The following is a 12,478-nucleotide window of genomic DNA, read 5'->3' as shown; positions in this document are numbered from 1 at the left end:
TTTTGTTTGCGCCAACATAGTTCTTGATATAATAGAAATAGCGAAATATCATAAATCTAACTTATGGAATCAATGGCGCACACCTCTGCACTCTTAAGGATAATTGTCTAGTCAAGATTTCAGAAAATCGAACTTTTAGAAGCATTTTAGGTTACTTTTGGGCAAAAGGTCATTCCCCCCTATTTCGACCCTGCTGAATCCGAATCTGCCGGTTGCCCAAGCGAAATCTCGACCAGAAGTGAGATATTTAAGAAGGCGCCCAAAATGGCGCCGAAATCCGAAATCGGCACTGTGAAGTCTCCCTTTGACACAGGAACGCGTCCAAAATGTGTAATTATAGGTATTTGAGCATGAGGAATTCAAAAATACACAAAAAACCTTCTGAAAGGAATGACAAGTTACTCAAGTTCTTTGGCAACGGCACGTTAGAGTCAGTGATGTTCCTGCGTACTGGAGCGAAACCCTTGGCTCTTTTCTTCCTTGTTCTAGCTTTTAAAGATTGAGACAGGTACCGGTCAAACACAATGTGAACTTCCTGGTACTTAAATCCATGACATTCTTTTAATGAAGCAGTCTTCACCTAGGGCGGTGCGAACGGTGCGACCGCACCGGGCGCCGTCATAGGTAGGGACGCCGAAACGGGATCGGGACGACGGGTATGGAACGCCAAAAGTGTCACAAGCAACACTTTTGGACATGTCAAAGGTTTTCGAAGGTAATTGGACCGAAATATTATTAACATAATTATTGAAAAACGCCATTCTATTGGTTTATCAAAATTTATACAAAGCCTTTATTGGCCTTTACGTGTCACGTGAAATAATTTAGTTACCTTAAAAAATCTCTTGCCTTTATACCCTCCTCCAACAAATTGAACATGTTAAAAACTGTAGTCGAGTACGCCAAAGGTGTCTCAATTTCCGTATAGAAATCTAACGAGAGCCGAAAATGTCTCAGTAACACAGTTTTCGACTAGTCGAAACTTTTATACACGTCCAATATTCGAGTCACGTCAAGAATTTGGCACTAGTTAGGTAATGTGTCGCTTAAAAACGTTTTTGACTACTCTCGAAATGTCTCGACTAAATCTGCGACGCCTTTCAACCAATCACAATGGTGAAAATTCAAACTACCCAATCGCGAGTGATGTAAATTTTTGTCGCTTAGCTCGCCAAAAGTATCACAATACAAAGGAACGAGACATGTCAAAAACGTTTTCACTAGGCTTGATCTCAACGATTAAATCTGCGATGGATGTATGGTTTCTTTATTATTTCCGTTTATTCTCCGATAAATCTGCGACTACGTTGAGTCGAGCCTACCCTTACCAAAATGGGAGTCTTACTTTAGTCGCCAATTAGTCTCAATGTAGGATCAAGGATTTTTAAGTATTATGTAAGCATAAAAAAACTGATACCAGAATTGTGGGTCCTAAATAAAATCTATTTTAGTCTCAATAAAAGAGTTTTATTGTTATATATTTAAATGAAACTCATTTTAGTCTTAGTTAGGAAGACTCATTTCTATAGACTTGAAAGAAGCTTAATTGAGAGTTGATTATGAGTTACAATATTATATTAAAATAAGAGTTATTTAAAACTTCAGTTTAGTATCATATGGGGAGATTAATTTCTGCGGACTTAAAAGAGGCTTATTTGAGAGTTGATTATGGTTTACAATGTTAGATAAAAATAACAGTCATTTAAGACTTCACTTAAGTCTCATATTTGAAGACTCATATTTGGGGACTTGAAAGGGACTTAATTGAGAGTTGATTATGAGTTACAATATTATATTAAAATAAGAGTTATTTAAGACTACAATTTAGTATCATATGGGGAAACTAATTTTTGCGGATTTGAAAGAGAGTTATTTGAGAGTTGATTACCCTTACCAAAAACGAAGTCCTATTTAAGGATAAAATAGGATTAAGTATTTTTAAGTATAAATTAAGTCTAAAATTCATAATGAAACAAAAACATTTTTTTACATATTAGAAAGACTTATTTGGGTCTTAAATAAGGGTAAAGTAAGTCACGATTTCAAAGACTAGATTTCACACTTAAATAAGACTTGGTTTAAACTCAAAAATGTCTGTATTTTTTAGTTACATTTTCATTTAAATTAAGTCTTAAATGAGTCTAATACTAGACTAAAATACAATAAACTGTAAAACAAAATATATCTTAAATGTCAAGATTAAATGAAGTCTTAAATACGGTCAAAATATAAAAACTAAGTAAACCATTTTGTAAAAAATATACGCAATATAAAATGTACTATTTTTAAACTTAAAGTTATCTTAAATAAAGCAGCAATTTAAATATTATATTTACGATATAAACAAGACTAAAATAACTGTTATAAAAGCATTTAGCTTGCAGGTATATTTATGTTTAGATTAAGTCTTAAATAAGCTCATAAAACTTAGTCTTTATATTTTGACCGTATTTAAGATTCCATTTAATCTTGACCTTTAAGTTATATTTTGTTCTACAGTTTCTTTATTTTAGTCTAATATTCGACTCATTTAAGACTTAATTTAAATGAAAATGTAACTAAAAAATACAGACATTTTTGAGTTTAAACCAAGTCTTATTTAAGTGTGAAATCTAGTCTTTGAAATCGTGACTTACTTTACCCTTATTAAAGACCTAAATAAGTCTTACTTATATGTTAAAAAATGTTTTTGTTTCATTATGAATTTTAGATTTTAAAAACAAACTTAATTCTATTTTAACCCTAAATAAGACTTCTTTTTGGTAAGGGTATTTTATTGGTATACCAGATACATATTTTTAAATTAATTTATTCGATATTGAAATGATATTTTATAAATAATTTAAATTCTGATGATGATTTCAAATATTTTTCTTATTTCAAATTATGTGAAATAATTACACCAAATACATTATGCTTTTACTAAATTTAATTGGTACGCTCATCTTAGCTAAAGTATTTGTAATTCCATCCTAATTACCCTCGATGATATTACATGGTTCTGCAAGGTATGTTTTATTAGTTGATTTAACTATGAAACAAGGCAAACAAATGTTTTCAGTAAAACAGGTAGATTTTGAGTGGGACCGTCAATTATTTCCTTTATGTATTCATGTTCAATATTATATATTGGGCTAGTTCTAATTGGAAAAATATAACTGAATTTGGAAATAATAGCGCAATAAAAAACTTTGCAAGTACACAATCTTTGACATTTGCATAACGGCGTGTGCTTTACAAACGTTTTAATTTGACCGTATCCGATTACTCCATCGGGAGATTTGAAAGAGACAATATCATTTCGGTGCCTTTTAGTGCGATCATAACTTTCCGAGTGCAATATGTAGTTCTTAATTTTCAAACGCGAAAATAATTGAATTTGATTAACAATATCCAAAATACGTATTAATGGATCTCTTACAAAATAATATTTTGGTGAATATTCTTCAAACTTCCCTATTGCAAATATCAAAGGCGTAATATTTTCTAATAACTTGTATTGTTTTCCTTTGGCTGTTAATTTTCTGCAATACTTATAAACGTTTGATAAGGGATCCATTGTTTCAATAAACGATGGAACGTGTAACAAAATGTGTATAGCATTTGCAACCTGGCTTTCGGAATATTGTGTGCCGTGAGCAAAATTTAACACAGTTCCGTTAATATCTTCGTTAGCTCACTTAATAGTATTTGGTTTTGGTTCCAAATAAAAATTCCTTTGACCAAAAAAATGTGATGTTCGAAATATTGTTTGGGCAATATTTGGAATAATAAAGGCAATGGATAATAGAAAAACCAATTTCTCCAATCGGTTGCTTTCCAATAGCAAGATTCTGATAGAGCTCTAGGCACTCTTTGCACAAAATCAGGTGGTCTAATTTTCAAGAATTTTTGTTCAATTTCCGCTTTCTTCTTACATATTGAAAATTCAAAATCTGAGAACTGTGACTCGAACCATAAACCAAACAGTTTTTTCGCTACACCCATATAGACAGTGTGCATTGAGTCTATCGCCGTGGAATTAATTATGTCAGACACAAGACTGGTTAAAACTGTTGGACCTTTCACGCCTAATATTGTTCTACCAGTTTCATGCGCTTCCAAACCTAACGCTACCATTTCGTCATGTGTTCTGTACGGCCTATCAATGTTAACTTTATCAAACGGATACGTATAAACTCGACAGACAGATTTACCTTTCTGTGAGCACTGAGGGCAGCCATATGCACCATTGAATTGCATCATATTTAAAACCATACATTTTGCAGGAAAATCGCAAGTGCCGCACAACAGTCTTCCTCGAATTTTAATTGGGATTTTATTACTCATTTGAATTTCGACACCATCCATGAGCTTTTCAAATAAGTGATGAAATGACTTAAAAAGAACGTTCATATTTGGCTTTTCAGGTCCGATCCAAACTCCCGCGAATAAAGTGTTTTCTTTTTTTAATCTTTTATGAGCCGGTAATTCTAAAATATTTAAAAATAAAGGCCATATGCTTTTCTTGGAGGATTTAAAAAGAGGTACACCATAAGTATACCACATAAGAGAAATATGATTTTTATACGATAGGAATTGTCTTTTACCACTCATTTTTTTGTATATCGCACCATCATATATATCCGAAATTTAATCTTTTTTGCTGGTTCTTGTAAATCTATTTTGAATGTCTTGAAAAAAACCGCTTCTGCTAAACATAGTCGACAGTCCTTACAATCAGCTTTGCACAAATTACACATTTCGTTATCGTCAAAGTCATCAGATGAGCATTTATAACAACATTTATGAGTTTTTAAAGGGAAAGTAATCTTTTGAAAAAATGTACGAAAGAGGTACAATGATGTCTTACATAAGTTGGGTATCGCGCAGTGTAAATTAATAAGAGATAACAAATCTAGTAATGCTCCGCCAGTTAACGAGTGACGAGTACCAAACAACAAAATTGCTATTAAACTATCACAAACACGTAACGGAGAATTTGGGTATAATGGAGCATTTTCATCTCCATCGGGATGAATATCGAAATAATTTTGCATGTTATTATTAATCTCGTCATCTGATGTATTAGATTCTTCGTTCTCCTGAAATCTCAAATCATTTTCAACATCTTCATTTGCACTTTCATCGGTATAATTAATTTCCATATTAGCTATATCTTCGGGTTGGGCTTCATTCGTTTTGTTATCACCGAGATTTAATGGCTCATTTATATAATTTGGAATATTGTTCAAATCCGGATTCTGAAGTGGTTCTAAAAACCATATATTTTATCTTTTAGTGTCTTAAGGACTAGTTCTAGAGATGAGTCTTGGCCCGTTAAAGGCGGGTTTACCCGACCTGAGCCCGCCCCGAGGTGGGCCGGGTTTTCGATTTCAAAGTTTTTGGCGGGTCGGGTCGGGTGTAATTTAAATTTATTTTTATATATTAGTGACCGGGCCTTCAAGTTTTTATTTTATTAACGACAGCCAATTAGCCTTTTATGTTTACATAGAGCCACGTAGTGATCAAAGCGAGAAGCTCATAAACTACTCGGTTTTCGTCTTCTAAGCACACGCTTTGGTTTTTTATCAAGGTAAATATTCTGCTTAGCAGACGACAACCTAGTAGATTATGAGCTTCTCGGTTTGGCCATTACCGGGCTCTATGTAAATCTAAAACGCTAATCTCTAGTATTCAAAACTGTATCAACTGTTACGACGTTTACAATAGCCTTTTGATTAAAAAAGTACGTATATTTGCGCCTCTATAGGCACCTAAATAAATCCCTTTCTGACTGCCTTGCCCCCTGTTAAAATCAATTTTGTCAATTGAGAATTTGTAGAGCATCATCTGAAACCTATGAATACCTTGGGTTTGATGGGAAAAGGTCTCTTTTTCACTGAAAAACGCAACTGGAACAATTGACAAGTTAAGCAAGCCTAAATAAACTTGTTTGATTTCAGAAAGCGATAGTCGCGCACTTTATTGCGAAAACAGAGTTTAATCATTTAAAAGTGTAATCATTATTTTTGTTGCGAACTTTTCTTTAGCCTTTAAAAACATGGAAAATGATTTTGAAACATCTAATTAGACATAAATATTTAGGTGCACGTAGGTTTTTGATATTTAAATGGGAGTCACTTTTATTTAACATCATCGAGATAGTTATTCTTTAGAATAATGGTTCGTGTTCTAGAGCGGAGGGGGTGTACCGAAATAGACAGAAAAATAAATCCTGTAAACGTATCTTCTCTGCTACAAAAAGGGATTTTAAAAAGAGGACGAGAAGGTGTTGTTAGTCACGTGTTCGTTGCTGCTAGCGTCATCTAGGTCTAATCGAATTTCAGTCAAAAACGTACAGCTTGACTTTCATTGGCTCGATAAATACATTTATTTTCCTAATCCGAATCGGATTTCTAAGAGTTCTTTGCGCCATTACGGCAATTATCTAAACTATAGGCCAATCACGCCACATAAAAGGTGGTCTTGACTCCCAAAACAAAAATTAAAAATAAAATAACCAATCGGAGTGATCCAGTATTTCGAGGAGGAGTACAAATGAGAAGTGGCAATTTAGGCGAATATTTTTATTTGTCTATTGTTGCCTTGTACTTTGGAGAAGGTGACCGAAATCCGAAAATGATGTGTGAGATTTTTCAAGTGGGATATCCTAACCGAAGACCGCCCCTCAATACAGTAAAGTGATATTCAAGAGTGGATTAGGTGAGCCTAATTGTGAGTTTGAATAACGTACCATAATTTGAATGATTAACGATCTAAATGATGTTAAACAAAAGTGACTTCCATTTAAATACCATGTATACATTTTTGGAGAATAATACGTTTTTTTTATGAGAGCCGATGGGAAAAACCACTTCTGAAATTTTTGTACACCGATTACAGAGAATACAGCCTTTGCCTATACAGATTACACGTAATCAGCGTAAAGTTTTTAGTACAGTCAAAGCTACAAGCCTGTACAGTACACGGATTACGCGTAGTGATCAGCGCCTCGATTAGAACAACTTTAATTAAAATGTGACAACCGAGCGGGGAAACCCACGATAGTGAGTTACAAAAACGATATTCCCTTATGCTATTGTTAACCAAAGGCTTGTGGATTATATTTACCTGCGACTGGTTATGGCTATCCCGAGATATCTACGTCGCGTACTCGGTTAAAATAATAAATACTAGCATTACGACTAATAAAAGATGTTTTTCGAAGTTAGTTTTTAGCCGTTTTAGCGGATTGCATTGCCGGGTCTTTCTTTATTGAGTACTTTACATTGAAATTATAAAACAAATATAAAGGTCCCTCCTTGGGCTTAGCCCTACCTATCTCGATGGTAGAGATGGACTTGGTTAAAATAGACTATGTCTTGGGTCTGTAGCCAAAGTAGACGATGCGTAGGGTCCTTCGGTAGCTAGATGGTGTCTATAGCTTACTGGCGTAAACAATGGGGAGGGGTTTGGTGTTCAAACCCTTCCTCCTCACGTAGAGAAAATGTCTAGCCATCTGAGTCTCTCTCATCTAGCACGGTGGTTCGCGTTCATTCGGATAGGAGAGACGGAGTCAGGTAATAGGAAAACGTTTCGGTACGCAAGTTTACAAGGTACTCGTTTCGGGTCGGTTTCATCTTTCGAGTTCAACGTAAAACGAGATACAGGCTATTGCCATGGGATCTTCCTGGGCCCCCTGACCCTCAGGGTACCTAGGCACGTGCCTAGTGTGCCTAGTTTTTAATTCGGCACTGAGTTTTAGTTTTGGTTCTAGTCACTAAACTGTTTGTCTAAATAACCTGTACGTAAGATCAAAATATTTGGTTTATATTTTTCGCGAAAAGTAAATAACAGTCCTTTCTATAAAAGATTGAGTCTGGGGTGGGAGTAGTATGGTGCCGTATTCCTGGATACGCTTGTGGGGGAACGCGTGCTTTCCCCCACGCGTCCACAGCTGCGTGACGGGGGGGAATGAAGCGGGGAATCGCGTTGCCGACCCCCCTCGGGCGCGTGTCACGCGCGCGTGACCTGAATAATTAATGAGATTAACAGGTGTTTTGAATAATTAATTAGTCGACCTTTCAATCAACCTGTTCAAGGTCAAAAGGGTGAATATTAATGAGCGTGGTATTGTTTAACTAATTGGATTACCGTTAGGGGTCATTGACCTGTTATATGGATAGTATAGTAACATGTTTGGTAAGCGCGAAAAGGATCAATGAACAAGTGGAAGGGAGGTAAAGTTTGTATTTACTAGTTATAAAGTTTGTACCTTTATAATTAACCTGGTAGCTATATGGTTAACAAATCATTGTAAGCGTCGATTAACAAGTGGTTAAACTCTATAGGTCTATAACATGTTTGACATGATTTTGGCGGGGAAACGGGTATAGTTTGTACTCTATAGGTCTATTACATGTTTGCACTTTTATAATTAACCGTTAGGGGTAATTGACCTGATTGCTATATGGTTAACAAATCATTTTTGGCGGGAATTTAACATGTGTTCTGAAGACGGTTGGAAAAGCGCGGGAAATTGTAAGCGTCGATTAACAAGTTAAGGTTTATTAGGAATGGTACGTTTTAACCAATCTGCTTGAAAATGGTTTATATGATACAATTAACGTGCTTATTAAGAAAGAGACAAAAATAAATATAAACAGTTTATTTAAATTAAAATTTTAAGGGCGCCACCTAAAATTACATCAATTAGTTTCTATTATAATAAAACATGTTGAATATATTACCCCCTTCCACGATGATTTTGATCCCCGGCGCTAGAAAAAATTCATGTTATAATTTCATACGTATTAAAATATATTTAACGAATTACCTTTCCTCAAGTCCAGCACTCGCATTTCCGCCGACAATGACGGGTTGATCAATATCTCCCGATATGGAATTGTGGGAGAGTACGAGGGCGTTGGGGAGTTCCCGGGTGTTGGTGGGTCCGAAGGCGTGGAGGGTGGTGGCAACGTGTCGGGTCCTATTGTTAGAATTTTTATAAAAGTATAATAAAAAATAGAAAATAATTACTTCGAACTGGTCCTAAGTCCGCGTTTTCTCCTATAATTTAATAATTATCAATTACTTGTTACAGTATATTATCAAAAGTACATTACTTCCACATCCTCTCCCCTTCACTACTTTAATAAATTCTGTCATAGTGTTGGAGGCCCTAAATTTTTAAATTTTTGTTGAAAAGATTCGTATTAAGACGTTTTACAACTTACATTGTAGTTCAGGAACGAAATGTGATAAAACATGAAAAAATCATGCCTTTTATACCCGGCAATCTTAACCTAAATATTTGATTTACTATGTCTATAGCTCGAGGTTAGGTTCGTGTATGGAATTTTTCTCGAGAAAACATTGATTTATTTAAAAAACCGTTACGTTAATAGAGTACGTAAAAATTGTTACAAAACCATTAGAAAATGGAGTTACCTAAGCATCCAGCTAGGGGGTTTATTTACCACATGTTGATATAAAAAACCGTTACGTAAAATTACGAGTACCTAAAACAGTTATGAAAATTAGCATGTGTTATAGAAGTTCCTAAGCGTCCCGCTAGGGGATTTTTGTTTATTACGAAAAATTACGCATGTATTAATAAAAGCGTTAGATAAATTAGCATGTGTTATAGAAGTTCCTTAGCGTCCCGCTAGGGGGTTTTGCGACTATAAATAGAGGCACGCGCTTTATTTGCATTTATTTCACAACTTGCATTCGACTTGAAGAAATTGTAAGTACATTTTAAAATTTGGGGAATTACCTTTTTTAAATGACCGTTTATTGTTAGGAAATTATTCTGGCACGATGGATTTTGACCGCAAAGTAATAGTTTATTAATTCAGTCTATTTTTTACACCATTTAATTTAGTTTAATTTTTAAAACCAATCCGAAACACCCCCCTGCTCCCAGGTCAATAAGGTCCGTCGTCGATTAGATTTCGGAAATAAAGTAAATATTAAGAAAACTCGTTTCGAAGTAGACATCCCGAAGAATCAACCTGATATCATAGATTTAACATGCCACGAGGTACTCGATAGCCCTTCCAAACAATCGCCATTCAAACCAGTTGATGCGCCACCCAAAAGCACCCTATCCCAGCCAGGCCCATCTCAAGCCGGTCCATCTCAAGCCGGTCCATCTAAGCCAGTAGACGACGGCTGGACGGATATAGTCGTAGAGTTTTCCCGCCATAAAAATTTCGGGATAAAAATTGCAAGTTCCAAAAATAACTTGTATTTAGACGAAAAAACAGTTGAGACGCGTACGAATCTTTTATAGAAAGGTGTATTGATTTTCTTATGGTATTGACCATTTTCTACCAGCTAAATAGAAATCACGGTAATTAAAATTTTGAATCTGGAAGCCAACTCCAACATATAGTTTATCGGGCCGGGTCGGGTCGGGTTCCAATTTTGATTTTTTTTAAACGGGCGAGATCGGGTCGGGCATTTAAAATAGCTGGCCCGAGCCGCCCGACTCATCTCTAACAAGTTCTATAATTTTAATTTCCAACATTACTATTGATAATATATTACCACGAAGTTTTTTGAGAACACGGTATCTAGTTGTTTTGGGTATGTTTTCTAAACTATTGGATGATGACGCGAACTAATAATAAGATCGTTTTTTTTATTAGGCGCGGACGTTTTATCCATTTTGTTTGTCTACATTTTATAATGTACAGTCAGTACCACTGTAAAACCTAAATAACGACGTAGCTATACGACTTTCTTTAGGGATGGGTTTTTGAAGATTTTCATAGTAATGACCGTTAACTGAGACGAAATAGGGTGACTCGAATACGCTGGTGTACATTTAGAGAATTTCCACCTTCTTTACTTTAAACGTAATATATACACTCTTTTATGCAGGTTTGCCACCCACCCAGGATCTATACCAAAATTTTCTTCACAGGAAGCTGCCATAACTGACACTGTACGTAGCTATACCGTTGAAATGTCTTTCCCCCAAAACCCGTTATCTCCCATGTAGCATGGTATAGAGACATAGCAGTCTGTAGCTTTGGCCATAACCGCCATTTTGAGGGAGGATTGTTTTCTAGATGAAAAAGCATAAGTGACGTCTTACAAAGTCACTGTGCCATCTCCCTATGGTAGTGGCGGCTTCCATGAAATTCCCGCGTAAAAGAATTTATACATTTCAAAAAGCCAGTTTTTGCCTTTCACTTCGGTTTTCCCTTTTGCGACCTTGAAGAAAAAAATTCCGGACGTTGGAACTTGGAAATTGTAGAATTGCGAAATAGGAAGCAACGCTGGCGCTGGTGAAGACTGGTAATTCTGCATCATATTATAAATTGTACTATTATTTTGAGAACGTACCAAAATGCACCATATTTACAGCCTACTGTACCATAATGGTACTATTTTTATATTTACATTATTCTACTACTAAAATATTCTATTACGCTGTTGACATATAGTCCAAATGTGTAAAATAGTTGGAAAGCTTCATAAGTTGTCTTTGGAACTCTTACATCTACCTAAGCACGGTGAACTTCAACCGCACGTACCGCAGCGCTTTAGGTACGCGTGGTCGAAGTTGGTCTTAATATTTCGTTGGCTGAATGCAAAACCACGTAACTTTATACTAATTATAATTAAAGTTACGTAGTTTTTGCTTTCAGGCGACGATTTATTAGGTCCACTTTCACGTGTTGCCAGATCACTCGATATTTTATATTAGTACCTTAATTTCTTTCGTTGACTAAACATATTTACCCATTGTACAATAATTCCGTCTGGAAAACATGGCAACGCTGATGTGCAGCAATCTTTATCAATTACATTTTCACGCGGCCTAGTACGAGAACGACACGCGATCTAGACTAAAGTCGGAAATTCGGCATCCTGGGTAAAAGTGGGGCGTTGCCATTTTCAACATGCTTCGGGATCCGTGCCTTCTACAGGCAATAGTCCCCACGGCTGAAAAGCAGGGACCAAACGTTCTTTGTTTTCGCAAATTACTAGATACGAACTAAATTAATTAATTAATATAATAAATAGCATAAGCTATTCGATTAAATCGGTATCGAAAAGAACTAAAGCAAGGTTGACAACTCCTCATCTAACTAGGAAATAACTATACCTAAATTCCAAGCAAATACGTGAATACTCTTTACTAGAATTTACCTACAGGAATACATTTCTAGTAGAGGCATCTCTGCTAAGAAAAAACGTCAAAAATGTTATGAAATAACATTTTATTGCAGTATAGTCCAAAAATATTAATCAAACAAATGATTCACGAGTTAGTAGAACTGTAATCCCATAACGCTTAGCTAAGTTTTTGTCGTACATGCATTTCGTCTTAATACATTCGTCACGTGCTCTACTACATCCATTCCCATAAAATAAAGCTTAGCCTAATTTTTATACTATTCCAACTTTAAAATATTATTACTTTATAATTATTTTATGTTTTTTTTTAGAAGAAGCTATGATCATAGAAGAGGCAAAG

The 12,478-nt window shown here is 35.3% G+C and overlaps 1 long non-coding RNA gene across 1 annotated transcript; it reads right to left on the bottom strand.

The window, feature by feature from the left end:
* Nucleotides 1–8,635: 8,635 nt before the first annotated feature.
* On the bottom strand, nt 8,636–9,150 carry LOC149949045 (uncharacterized). Its single transcript, XR_016480264.1, has 5 exons — nt 9,108–9,150; nt 9,022–9,051; nt 8,819–8,971; nt 8,733–8,762; nt 8,636–8,679 (listed from the first exon to the last, which is right to left on the bottom strand). It is a non-coding gene; the product is annotated as an uncharacterized LOC149949045 (long non-coding RNA).
* Nucleotides 9,151–12,478: the final 3,328 nt, after the last annotated feature.

Source organism: Leiobunum rupestre, chromosome 4, assembly GCF_980474605.1.
Source record: "Leiobunum rupestre chromosome 4, qqLeiRupe1.1.hap1, whole genome shotgun sequence".
NCBI lineage: Eukaryota > Metazoa > Arthropoda > Arachnida > Opiliones > Sclerosomatidae > Leiobunum > Leiobunum rupestre.
Note: the sequence above shows the minus strand (reverse complement) of the source record. Positions and strands in the feature narration are given on the sequence as shown.